General features: G+C 43.6%; 1 protein-coding gene across 2 annotated transcripts in view; it reads right to left on the reverse strand.

Moving 5' to 3' along the window:
- LOC147732399 (opioid-binding protein/cell adhesion molecule-like) overlaps positions 1-14,452 on the reverse strand; it is a 2,769,197-nt gene that overhangs the window by 484,003 nt on the left and 2,270,742 nt on the right. The gene's annotated exons all lie outside the window — the stretch shown is intronic.

The following is a 14,452-nucleotide window of genomic DNA, read 5'->3' on the forward strand; positions in this document are numbered from 1 at the left end:
TCTGAATGAAGTTTAATCAGAAGCGACAGGATGTATGGGGGCAACCCCAGCCCCTGCAAACCCCTCCAGAGCTCCTCCCTAGGTACTAGGTCAAAGGCAGTCTTCAGGTCAATAAAGGCCATTAAAGACTGCCCTTGCCCAGCACCACCACCTTCCAGTAAATGAGCATCAGCCTAAAGGCTTGTTCAATCGTCCCCGTACCTGAACGGAATCCCACCTGGAAGTTAGACAGTATTTTGTGATCATCTGCCCATTGAAGGACCCTCCCCAAAATCACCTTCCCTGCCACCTTTTGGGAAGAGTCAATGAGGCTGATGGGCCTGTAGTTAGCGGGGTTGTCCCGACACCCCTTTTTGAATATCGGGACAACCTCCGCCCCTTTCCAGGAATCAGGTACTAGTGCGCCCTTCATGATTGCGTTTAACAATATAGCAATCAATTGACCCCATTCCTTGGGATAGGCATGAAGCAAATCACCGGGTATCCCATCCGGCCCGCAGCTTTTAAAGGGACCAGTGACTTGATTACACCCTCCACCTCCCTCTGAGTAAAGTCATCAAAGCCACTAACCATTATATCATCCTCCCAGGAAAAGGACTCACTAAGGTCCCCCTCAGGTTGGGAATACAGGGCCTCGAAGTGTTTATACCAGAGCTGGGAAGGGATGTTACATGTAACCAGCAAAACATCTGGCCTATTCCTATTTCTGATCAAACTCCAGAAGCCCCTTGCATCCTTTTCCTTGCTTGCAGCCAAAAGATCTTCCCAAAACTTCTCCTCCCACTCCCTTTTTGCTGCCTTTATGGTAAGAGAATAGTCCTTCCTAGCTACCCTAACTGCTACTGGGGATTTAGATTTAACAGCCCCTATCAAGGCCTTTTTCACGGTCCTGCATTTGGTCGTATACCATCTCTGTCTAGTCCAGGATTTATTCCTGTTAGTCATACCCGAGGCACTGCTAGGCGAGATGAAAAGCTTGCTCAGTTCCCCAATTAAGCCACAAAAGACCTGCGTGGCCTCCTTAGGTACACTAAGCAATGAGCCCAAATTGCTCTGGGCTGCAGCCAGCAGGGCCCCTAAGGTTACATTATTGTGTGATTTTATATTACTAAGTGTTCCTAGCTAGAGAGGCCAGCCCAGACCAGACAACTGGATTCCTTTTCTGCTTGACTCGCTTGGAGGACACAACTTATGACTCTGCAGAGAGCCACTAAATTATAGCTCCTTGTTACTGACAGCTATGGCTAAAGGTGACTTTATTCTGTACCTTATCCAAATCCTTTTCTGATCAATGCTACTGCAATGATAATTCTTTCTTTACTGATAATTTGATGGTTGCTACTTTGACTGTAGGGAACTCAGCTGAGTTTCCAGAATGACTCTTTATGGGAAGTTCTATCTTGTTCGTTTCCAAAAGGGAACTCTTCATGAGTTCTATTTAGGGTAGACTAGGCTCTTAGCTAGTTTAGTGCCAATTTTCCTTTATGGAATGCTTTATATTGAATTATGCTGTCACTAATTAATCTTTATGTGGTATTTCTGTAAGCTAAACTAATCCGAATAAAGACGACAAAAAACATTCTAATGCTTTAAGGTAAATGAAGGTTTTGAAAACTCTGTCAAGCTCTCATCATTGACTGAACATTAAGGATCTGGCAGTTGATGATAAATGTATGATTTGTTTTCTTTTCCAGCTCCATTCCACTACAGTGTTTTAGAGGCCCTTTGGAATCCCTCCAATGATTTTCTACGATAGCAATACATTTCATATAAATATTCACCTACATGAACACTATGAAGTTCAGCTATGTGACCCAAACACAGCAAGCTCCACATTCGAGAATCCGAAGAGGAAACATTGGAATTCAAAGTCTGATATTCAGGCCCATTCAATACAGTTTCAACATATAGTGTTTTTGTACTACTTTTCATGCCTTCTCCATGTCGTGAAATATTTTAATGCGGCCAAAAGAAACTGTCAAATTGCTGGAATTCGAAAATTAGAACATTGGTCAATGCAGACTGACTCAGTGATCATCAATGTTAGTCAAATATGTGTGTAGAAGAAGGTTCCTAACATTAATGGATCTGTGGGTTGAGCAAAAACAGTGATGAACTACCAACTGGCAGCTGAAAGGTGGGACAGGTAGAATGCAGGCCCGGGCCCGTGCAGGGCGTTATAACGGGTGGGGACGCCAGGCAGGGGAGGGTCAGGGTGGGGGGTTGTAAAATGCGGGATATGGACCATTACAGGTAAGTACCAAAAAAAAAAAAAACGAATTTAGTTGCCTGCACTGCATCGCCAAATGTGATGCAGCCTGGACAACAAAATTCTTTTTTTTTTTCGGTACTTACCTGTAATGGTCCATATCCCGCATTTTACAACCCCCCACCCTGACCCTCCCCTGCCTGACGTCACCACCCCGGTATAACGCCCTGCACGGGCCGGGCCTGGTAGAAGGGCTTGTCGACCAACACTAGGGAGGATAAGCAAGCATTAAATCCGCACCTACCTTGTTCATAATGGGTGGAGGATAATCATTATTTTTATTCTTCACAGAGGGAGATCTATCAAACAGTAAGGTTAAAACACATTCTCTACCACTTTTGGTTTAAAAAGTAAGGGAATGCAAAAGATTTCATGTCAAAGTATCACAAAGTTCCTTATGTTTGCACTCTGTGGCTGTTACAGAATTCTATGGGGTTCATCTGGACCGCCTGTTTCAAGGATTTTCTCTGCATATTATCAACATTTTAGACTAGGAGAATTCATGCAAGCCAAATCCATCTCACGATTCATGTTGTTTAAATATTTGGAATGTATCCTCATGCTAGAAAATGTATGGAAATGTATCTCCACAAGTTTGCATTTGTGTGAGGGTTTTTCATAATGGCATTCTGGAGGAGAAAAACACTCATTGTTTCTGCAAAGTATATCTTCTGAAGAGTCACCTTTTTAGTGTTACAAGAATATGGGCAATAACTTGATGCAAAGTCCTCGATTTTCACAGAGCTAACCCTACATTTGCAAACTAGATGAAATTGCTAAATTTTAATAAACCTTTGCAAAGGTTTCAAATAAAAAAAAAATTGCACCTCTTTTAAAGTTTGGTGACTTATTGTGCAATAATGTAGCCCAGAGAAATAACAAAACTGCACCATGTGGTTCATCAATTCGATAAAAAATCCCATTTCTGACTTTTAAACGTTGACTGATTGATAGCAGGTACAATCAAAGTCAGCGCCCCAGCTTTCCACACATTGTTCATCTAATAATTGAAAGAATATGTCCAAGGAAATTCAAGATTGTATTAATTTCTCACAATGCGGCATCCTTTATTGAGGGTCTTTGAACTTCACATTCCCATGTTTGATGGCATGCTTTGCTCAATCATTCGATATTTTTCAAATTGTAGGTAAACTGTTACCATCACACAAACCAAGATAAAAATTGAACAGTGAGTCCTGCTTCCTCAATGGATTTCAGCTTGTGAAAAGCATTTTCTTAAATCCTCTCGACCATTCTTCGCATGACAAAGAACCACATAAGTGGTAACGAGTTCTCTAAACAATATACATTCCACTTGAACAAAAGTATCCTCAGATTTTTTTAAATCAAAAATGGGTTCTCGATGATTTTCCTATATTGATTGGAGTTCTAGAGGAACTGGGTCTAGAATGCAGGTCGAGTCATCATTGCTAGCATGGATGGCCTCACTTTGTGTCCTTCATCTTCATTGGCTATCGACATCAATGATGTCACCAGCTTTATTTCCAACACTTGCTCTTCAGTAGACAAGGGTAATCATCCTTCCCTGTGCTAATGACCAGCACATGATTACAGTAGCAGGCACTGCTGGCTTCAAAAAGGCAATCTGATGGCAAGCTAATGAAACACAACAATGATTGAAAGGATGCTGCGTCTAAGGTTCCTGATGAAGTATGTCTGTCACTATAATGAAGGTCTACCGGGATCAGCCTTGGTTAGCGGTCTAATAAAGTAGACCGAAAAGTAATCTGACAAATCAGAACCAGACTTTTTTTATCTGAATACTAAAGAGATGGGAACAGGAAGAAATAATGGAGCACATTACCGCCATTAGGGAAGTCCCATTGAGGCACATGCCTTCATCAGGGGGTGTCCATTACAATTACCACACTGCCCAGTAGGGAAAGGAATTATCATCATCACAGAAGGCCGGAAGAAGCTGCAGAAAAGAGTACGCAAAGAAGTGCTGAGTGCTCTCCCCGAAAGATTACTTATTCACAACTAAAGAAGTGCGTACACAAGTCACATAGTTCTTCAATGAAAGCCATACAAAGTGTCCTTTAAAAAGGCCACTCAGTAAGTAGTGTCACAATACTTCGCAAAAACCAAGCAGACATTGTCAAAAAAAGCAACATTCCAGAGTGCCTTTTGTTGGTGATTGGTGAAGATGTAGGACTTGGAGAATAAAAAAAAGTTCCATCTGTGGGCCGTGCAGGTAAGAGCGGTGGGGCGGTGGGACTTGGGGGTGGGGGATTTCAACAGACGACAAGGGGAAATTAATTATTTATTTAATGTTTCCTCATGGTCATCTGTTGAATCCCCCCCAAGCCGGCCCCAATGCCCCACCACTCTTACCTGCACGGGCCGTGGCTCAATGATTCTCTCCTCTAGATTGCCCTTGTAAGTCGATTAAACTGAATAAATGCTTCTTGGGGCATTTATAGCATGAAGCTGTGGCACGACTACACAAAGGACATTTTCACTTATGCATACAACACAGAGTCTCAGGCTATTGTGAAACCACATAATCTGTTAAGATAATTTTACAATCCACGTTGTGTTTCTCTTATGATATTGAAGTCTTCTTTTTCTTCAACCTTGGGGGTAATTGGTGACTCCCATGATATTTGATATGGTAATCGGATGCTGTGAGTGGCATGTAGCAACATCCTAATGGATGTTCACTATGTGCTCGATATGATGGGCGGTGTACCTGCCCCCCAGTCTAATGGAAAACAATGCAGTCCATCATTCGCTTAACATATTGGAAATGCTGAACCCCCCCCCCCCCGCAACTGATTATAGGTAAATTAAAGGAGGTGGCATCCAACGTCTAAAGGTAAATGAAAGGAGGTTGCATCTAACGTCTATTAGTCAAAATCTATGCCCAAGTGTACTGAATCTGTATACCAGCAATCGTGCAACTCAAAGCACACACTTGTGTCAGTCAATGATGAAGTCCAAAAGGATTTTTGCATTGAACGACATGATCGCAGTCACAAATGGCCTCGCATGACTTTCCACAATACACCCAATTATCCCTGCAAAACGGAATTTATGTGATGGGAACAAGGCAAACGCCCTTGGGATTGAACAGCAATGTATTCCTACTCCAGTCGTGAGTAACATGAAACAGCGGTGCGTCAGATCCTACCACCAAATAAAAACAAGCATTTACAATGCAACGGTCTCGCCTTTGCAAAAGTTAGAGCTATTGGCATTGTAAATGACAATTTTTTTATTTATGTGTTGGTTTTGAAAACAGATAAATAAATGGCAGTCATTTACAATGCCAATATCTGAATCTCTCGCAAATGCCACACACAAACACACAGACCCACACATACAGAGCCACACACACACACAGAGCCACACACACAGAGCCACACACACACACACAGAGACACACACACACACAGCCACACACACACAGAGCTACACACACACACAGAGCTATACACACACAGAGCTACACACACACACACAGAGCTGCGGCAGGGATGAGTAAATCATGCGGCAAGCAAAGCCAAATTATGTGGCGTCATGCAGCACACTTTATACTAGTATGATGCCATTTTGTCATTTTTACACTTGCTAAAACTACCTGGGCATTGGTTGCACCTCATATTTTTCAAGTTTAACCATCAAATGTAGCAATAAGCAACAAAAGGTGAGCAGTCAAGCTCTGGCAGGGGCCTTCCATGGAGCAGCAACACATGCTGCTCCACTTTTAGTAACTTTTGAAACGTTTAGCTAGAAACCTTTTTTTTATCTGCAGATGGTGCAGCAGATAATGGATTATGCGCCAAATGTACAATTATGTGAAAAACGCTGCAGCTGCACAATTGTATAATTCCAGTGGCAGTGGTAATGGTATGCCTCACAATTCTGCACTAATTGAATGTTGTTTTGCACATTCATCTGCCCAGGCAGCGCCTAGTTTGTCTTTTCAACATTCTTTCAGACCCCTTACATCAGGGTAAGGCATGATACCTTAGCTGTCCCTTCGTCACTGACAATGGACTTCTTTCACAGGCCGAAACAGGGCCCGACCAATGACGTTCAAAGCAGCACCACACAGCGGGGGATCATGACTACAGTGGGGCGTTGGTGGGTGGGTGGAGGGGGAGTAATTATCCGTACTGGCTACTAGGGCAGCCTAACATACTAGCCTGCATCCCACTGGTAAAACAATAGTATGGCGGAATGGCCAGTCCGCCCTTAGCCATGAACTAAATAAAGCATTTAACGCTTTGTCACTGGCCTTCAAAGTCACCAAATCCGCACTGCAGCTCCATGCATTGTGCTGTAGAGCCAGCATTAGGATGTCAGCTGCTCCAGGCTCCCATTAGCCACATACTCTTACAATGAGCTATGAGTGTAGCAAGTGGGAGGGGCTAGGGGCGGGGCTAAGGACTAGACATATAAGACACTTCTGCTATGCGGCCTAATACTTATATAAGTGCGCAATCAAAGAAACAAGCAGCAATGCTCACACAAGCATGTATTTATTTCTTTATAAAGTTTTATATAGTGGCATTCCCAGAACGTTGTTTAAAATACCTCCCTAGTGTCTGGATTCTCTCCCTCTTTCACTCGCTTTTATCACACACACACACACAAACATGCACATGTGAAACCAGAAAAACCTTGGACTAATTCTGGCTTCCCGGCTTTCCCAAATTGTGTGATCCTAGGAAAATATTTTAGTTTATAAAGCCTCTTTTTTTCTTCGTTGTCAGATATGAGAAAAACTTTCAATACACGAATTGAGGGTGTGCACTGTACAGATATAATCTGGTGTATTGATGTCAAACGTCTCTGCATGTTAATTATCTTTTTCAATTTTAAAGAGACCATCATATTTTCACACGATTTAGATTGCACGGGCTGTTAAGAGCCTCACCAGACCCTTTGCTCGTTTCTGGCTCGGCTTCCCCTGGCAATCTGCTGGCTCGCCCACCTCTAGTGAAGCTGTGTGCAGTTATACAGTTGGTGCGCAGAACCTGTCAGTCGGCTGCGAGCAGTGCATATTTAGGTGTATACAGTTTGGGTGCAGGTTGTCTGCAGAGCTTGTGTGCATGTTGCCAGCAGAGTTAGATTGGGGGCGGAGTGCAGTTTTGTGAACAAGCTGCGTGCTCGGTATGTGCACGGGTTATTTGGAACATGCATCAGTGATTGTGTGCAGAACACGTAAACAACTTGGTTGCAAACTGCGTCGATGTCTGGTTTCTATGCGCAAATTTCTACAGCCATTTCACTGTGGGCGTCTCTACGTTTCCCTCCTCACTCTCTAGGAATGTCTCGTCACTTCAGGCACGCAGCAAGCGCTGTAAGTAACCCGAACCACCGCGCAGAAAGTAAAATCAGCTTTGCTTCTTTCAACTCCCGGAAATCCGTCCTTTTCGTCGCTCCTTTAAGACAAACTGCGCAAACAAAGCAAAGTAGCGAGCACTTCGAGTTGTAAATACCTCCCAGTGCCGTATCCGTTGTGTCCTGGCGCCGCCGCTGTCGCTTCCGCCACTCGCCGCCTCCCTGGTCTGCCGCTTATCGGATGCTTGTGCTCTAGTCCAGCTGCCAGCAGGAGCCGGCTCCCGGCACAGCCAATCTCAGGGCTCGGGAGGCCCCGAACTCCCGGCCACAACCGGCTCTGCAACCCCAGGCAGAGGTGAACGCACAGGCAGTGCTCCAGGACCCTGCTGCGCCAAAGTCTGATTGAAGGCTGCCCCTGACATGGACAAAAGGCCATTGTCGGACTTGGGGAACAAATGGCCCCTGACATCAAAATAAAAGAGGCCTCCAGTAGCAAATGGAATAACTAAACAATTCATAAAAAGCAAAGGAAACAAGTTCCCGCCGGGCCGCCGCGCTGCCTGCGACGACCCGGAAGCGGTTGGGCAGCCGGCCAATCGCAGCACGGCCCCAACCGGAAGTCCCGCCCCCATCGCGGCACGAGAGGGAAGCCACTGTCCGAGGAGCCCCGAGGGCTCCTGATCGAGTCCCGGTCCCGAGATGGGGGACCGGGTGAAGAGTGACCGGGCGCATGGGGAAGGCGGGGCTCTCATGTGGAGAGAGAGCCCCGCAAAGCGCTACCGCCGCCCGAGAGGCACAACCGCTGCCGAGCACCGCCAGAACAGGTGAGTGTGTTGAGGGAGAGGAGGGGTGAGTGGGGGTGGGGTGTACGCGCGTGTGTCTGTTGTAGTGTGTCTGTGCGTGCAAGCGTTTGTCTGCGCGTGTGTCTGTTTAAGGGGGGGTGCGTGTGTGTGTATGTGCGCATGCGTGCGTGAGCCTTTCTTTAAGGGGGTGGTGCGTGTATGTGTGTGTGTATGCAGTGTGTGTATGTGCGCATGCGTGCGGGAGCCTATGGCGACGTGCGCGCTCACGAGCTACAATCTCCGGCAGGAGAAGCTCGTGACAGTCTGCTGTCTACATTCCCCCTAAAGTGATTACATAAGTTGTCTCGCCCTAGACGCAAAAGCTTTGCTTTTGCTTCGTCTAGGCGAGACCTAAAAAGACACATTGCACATTGCATGATTTCTTCTTGAGTATCACGTGACATTCACATGTTACACATATTATGAACGACACTCTGCCGGAACAAAAGTACTGAACTGTGCTCGCCTACGTGAAGTTATATGTGTGTTTGATGGGAGCCTGCTATGCAAAAATAAACCAAACTACTGCTCGCAAACAACTATTCTGCCTGAGCACCACCGTGAAAAGCAAAACCTCGTGTGGTGAGCATGGAGGTATTTGGGTCCTCGATGACATCATCAGTGTTCAATGTCTTGTAAATAGGCAGATGATTTTTACACCTTTGTTGCACGGTCTTTAGTAAATCTAGGCCCTAGTGCCACGGTGTAGTGTACAGAGGCAAGAATGCCTCGACCCATCTAACCCTGTTCAAGGTGAGGACTCCTGTTGGCCTGTGAGAGCGTCATGTTCTTTGTGTGATATGTGTGTGTTTGCACTAAATACTAATAAAACATAGTTCATTAAAAAAAAGAGGCAAAAATGCAGCTGAAGTCAAAATTCAGTCTGTTTAACACTGAAAAATCTTGAAGGGGGGGCTGAGGAAATACTTGGATTACCATTTTACTTCTCTTCCATAGGAATGAGTCGAACATCGGGGCATATTTACAAGGGCATTGCCCCACAGGAATGTAACTTTTTACGACGTCCCTGTGGCGCAATGCCCTGCTCCATAATCACAAAAAGGCATTAAGCCACTTTTGGTGGCTTAACACAGCTTTGTAAATATGGTAGCGTTTCACGCAGGTATCTGCGTGAAAGGGACGTGCAATGGATGTTGCTGTGGGCGTTCCTCGACAACACCCAACACCCAACACTCATTCTCCTCGTTTTTGCTTTTTCTAAGTGTGCTGCATTCAGCAGCCCACATAGAAAAAACAAAACGCCATTAATGATTGTTTATGTGCAGTAAGGTGTCCCTTCCTGCACATTAACCATTCACTAAATAAAGATGATTTGCTACTTCTATGTGTGCTGCATAGAAGCAAAAAATCGCCATTATTGTTTTTGTGCAGGAAGGAACACCTTCCTGCACATAAACAATCCTTCCCTGTAATGCAAGCACCGTTGCTCTATCGTGCAAGGGTGCCTGTGTTGGCGCTAGGCAGCTAATTTTAGCACCAGCGCAAGGAAAAACAGGGGTGCACCGCATTGTTGTAAATACGGCACACCTTGCATTTTTGAAAAATCTGTTGCGCGGCACTCCCAATTTTAGCGCAGCTTTGCACGCCGACATTTCGTTGTACATGTGCCTCATCATCTGTAAGTAGGAGCCCCGGAAACTCCACCTTTGTTTTCAAGTGGACCAAGGAAAAAGGACGGAAACTGCTTCAAGTCTTATGGTTTATTATCAAAAACTGCAATCTTTGTTCACTTGCCCTCAAGTTCTGAAAATCGCCATAAGTCCCCACCACCCCCTTGACGGTGAAGGTTCCAGCATTTGGAACTGCTTCCAGGTGTTTATTTACAAGCTTTTTATTGGCCACCAAGGTCATTTTGAGGCAATGAAGGAAGAGATGGTACCAAGCGACACCAAGCAGGTGGATTGGTGGATGGTGCTGCAGAACAAATTATGGGACAAAGTAATAGAAATTGGTTGTAAAGTTCAGGAAAAGGAGTTTTTGCTTTTTATGGCTGCAGAACAAATGCCATTCTTTGAATTAAAGATGACCAATAAAAGAACATCCTCCCAAAGGGCCTTAAAGACATTGTTCAAAGGATGATCAGATGTTCAATGAACTTTCGACCTCTTCCCATGAGTACACCTAGGGAATGCAGCACACATGACATTGGATTCCTGAAGGTGAGTTTGGCATCACTTCATCAGTTTTTGGCAACAGCGATGCCAAGCGAAGAGTTTCCTGAATACCAAGAAAAGTCTTCTTTTGAACACTCTTTTAGAATAGGTGCCATTGCAAATAGTGGGCAGTACTGGCACCAAAACTAAAGGAAAAAACATTACAACACTGCACACCACAAATACACTTTTAGTTTAACAGGTCGATAAACAGTACAGAAACACACCTCATTTAAAGAAAAATCCAAGTCCATATAGTTATGGTGTCACCACCTATGGCCACAAGAAGGTGCCAGAATGAAAACTCCACTATAACCAGGAAAAACTAAATTATTAAAGGCAAACTATCATTTTGTCAATGACTTCGAAAATCCTTGTACCAGAACTGACTCTAAATCATAAATAAACACACATCACGTGTGGAGTTAAAATCCAGTATGCACACATGCAGAAACAGTTAAAGGCACATCAATGCTGAAGCAAGAACTACAATACCCAATCGGTAATGCATAGCCACCACGCGAATGTACATCTATGGTCCTGTTATGGATAAAAACTTCATCTAGACTTACAGAGATAGAAAGTATAAATGACTGAATAATATGCCTTACAGAATCCAGTATCCTTAGAGAAAAATACAGAAACACACCTAGACAAACAGCAACAGTGTATTTTGGAAAGAATTATATTCGCAGGGAAAGAATGATATCCATATGGAGAGAGAATCAGCCCAAGACACTAATCATCCTAGGGAATTTCCTTCAGGAAAAGTGATCCAGCACAATGGGCATGATGGCCGAACTAATTAACCTGCTAAAGTTTATTACATGTGTAGGTGCAAATTTCAGAAGTGCAACTTCTCCCAGCATTATGTAAAACTGGCTCCTAGTCAGACAATTACTGTTTTCTAAGGCGGCCTCGTCTACCACTTAGTAATGCAGGATTGAGATGGAAGGCGAATTCAGAGAATGTATGGTAACGGTTAGTAGTATCACCACCACAATGAGATCATGAAACCACTCAGCAAAGCTCCGAGTCCAATTTAGTTACACAATGAAGTGTTTTTATTGAGAGAGTAAGGCCAAAAAGAGAAAAATTCAGTCACTGCAAAGTTCTAGCATCTAAGGAAATTCGCCTTTGAAACTAGCTAGTGTGAAAGAACTATAAGCATTGACAGAGATGACATTTCATACTTAACCTCTGTATGCCTGCTATCATTCATTTTTATTTCCACGGGTGTGACCACAACTCAGGTTTGAATTAAACAGCTAATATGTAATTCAAACTTTTGTTTACACCTATGATTAAAGCACATAATACGCCCCTTATACCAGGTATATCTAACTTATACCTTGCATAATGTATATCTGTCTGAGAGAGACTATACTACTATCTGGGTGGAATAAGTGTAGTTAGGGATTCAGGACCTGTCAAAAACACACACCCTGCAAGAGGCTTTCAAATTAGTGGCTCAAACATGTCTACTAAGTCCTGAGAGGACCAACTGTTAACCTCAAAACCCACCTACATTGAATATATTAATCCTACTGTAGATAACCTTAATAAAACATGTTTAAGTTGACCTATAGGGCACTTTATAGCGTTATTACTTCGGTGGATCTGCCTGTCTATCTCTAGCATGAACCAAAACATCTCAACTAAGAACTTCTACTGTTGGAGCCCATCCAAACTCTAGTCATCTAGGTCTGGATGAAGACAGGCTCAATCATGAAGCATGCCACTAAGGTGGGTAAGGGATTCACATTCTATGAATATGCACAACTTTAAAGTTGAAGGTGGACATCTGTGTCTACCGTCTATATCAGGGTTCTTCAAAGTCAGTCCTGGAGGGCCGGATCCTTACCAGATTCTTAGCATATCCCCATTAGATAAATGTAGTTATTTTAAAAATCTGGCATGGTTACGGCCCTCCAGGACTGACTTTGGAGAACTCTGGTGTATATGATGACATATTACATTCTTGCACGTTGTTTTGTCTCGAGTTTCTGAATATAACTTAGGGATTTATAATATGAATTCTGCGGACAAATGTTTTTATATTGCTACTTTTATATGTAAATCTATTCAGTCTAGAAAAAGTATGATATTTTAAAACATTCGTCTTTCTTAATCTGTACTTGTTATATTGTAAAATATTTTGCTTGTGTGCTTTTATGGTCATTGTTTTTATGTACCGAATAAAGCTTCATGAAATGAAAATGAACTTAGGGAGGTTATACAGTAAGCCTATAATTTCTCTATCACTTACCTTCTCTGTTATATTATTTCCTCTTTCTATCAGTCAGACGGAAGGGGTTGGAAGAAAGTCAGTTGCCTTTTGCAGGCACAGTACACAATTCCAAGCATCACAGAGTCTCAGTGGGAGTGTCTCCGACTTGTGTCTCCACGGCAGACAGCCACTTCTTATCCATCCGCATTTGTCTAGGCCAGAAGACAGCACCCCTCCTCCGTCTCACTTATCAGTTCAGTCTTTAATGTTGACCTCAAAGTATTTGCCTTTCTCTGGAGACTCCTCTCTTGGGATACTAGTTCCCAAAGATTGTAAGTTAGCTTTGTCACTCACTTTTCGGTTGCAACAAAGAGTTTTCACCAAGTCCAGTGCCAGACCAATTACAACTAATCAGCTGACCTGCTTTAAAAGAAGATTTTGCTGGATGTTCTGTTAACTCTGGAGATGATCTAACAATGACCTTTTTCAGAACAAAAAAAAGGCTTGGTCGAGATTAATCACATTTTCACTCACAGTTTAGTAGTTTCTCGTCCACTTCCAAGTCCTACAACAGACAACTTTGTGAATGTGGTTGTCCTTCCACCATCATCAGATGTCCAGCTGTTGTCTGCCACTTGGGAGCATCACAAATCTCAGACCCAGTGGCGACCAGGCCACACCCCCCACTGCGTGCAAAATCTGCCCCCCTCTCTCACTAAAACATCATAGCACCTAGCAGACGTGGGAAGACTGGCCCTTATTCTAACCCCCCCCACAATATACCACAGACTCACCTTTATGGTACAGATCTTGCTAAGTGAGGGTCAGTTCAAAATGCCGAAAAGGTTCCACTAGTAATGGGTTGCCCTTCTATAAGTATTTACATTGATTCTCTCCCATGAAAAACCCAGGCTGTGTCTCCTAAACTGATTTACTGGCCTCTGATCTTAGGTGTCAATGCAGAAAACATATCTACCCATTCGAGCATCCCATAACTTCTATACTTTTGAGGTTTCCCTGTAGCAATGGGCTGGACCTGGGCAAGGCACATCCATTAACATTTCTATCTTATCTACTCTTCATGTAACTAGGAAGGTAGCTGTCACCTACCCCTTATGAAGGCAGACCCTGCTTAGGTAGTGTAAAGAAAACATCCCTTCTGTAGTATTCTCATGCAAAGAACAGGCATGTTGTATGTCTGTGGACGAGAAACTATCCACAACACATGTACATTCATTGACTAGCACTCATATAATATGGCTTAAAATTGATGTGCCAAAGGAAAGAAACAATGCACTGAGAAACCATCTATAGACCCAGAGTAAAAATCCAGCAGTATCTAACATAGTAAGGAAGGGAACCAAGTGAAAAAGTGGACTTCTACAATATTTTCATGGCAAGGCCAAGGTTAGAGTGGGAATGGGGATGAAGGCAGAGGCAAGAAAATGAGAATGAAGTTTCAACTTCAGAGGGACAGGCAGAAAAAGACACAAAGAGAGCTAGAAAGTTCAAGAGAGAGAGAAAAAAAGAGAAAATCGAAGATTAACGGACAATGAACCATGCGCCCCACTATCATAGCATTAGCATGAGAAAGTTTAAAGATTGAAAAGGAATGGGGGACTGT

The sequence above is a fragment of the Lissotriton vulgaris genome, chromosome 2_1 (assembly GCF_964263255.1).
Source record: "Lissotriton vulgaris chromosome 2_1, aLisVul1.2, whole genome shotgun sequence".
NCBI classification, from domain to species: domain Eukaryota; kingdom Metazoa; phylum Chordata; class Amphibia; order Caudata; family Salamandridae; genus Lissotriton; species Lissotriton vulgaris.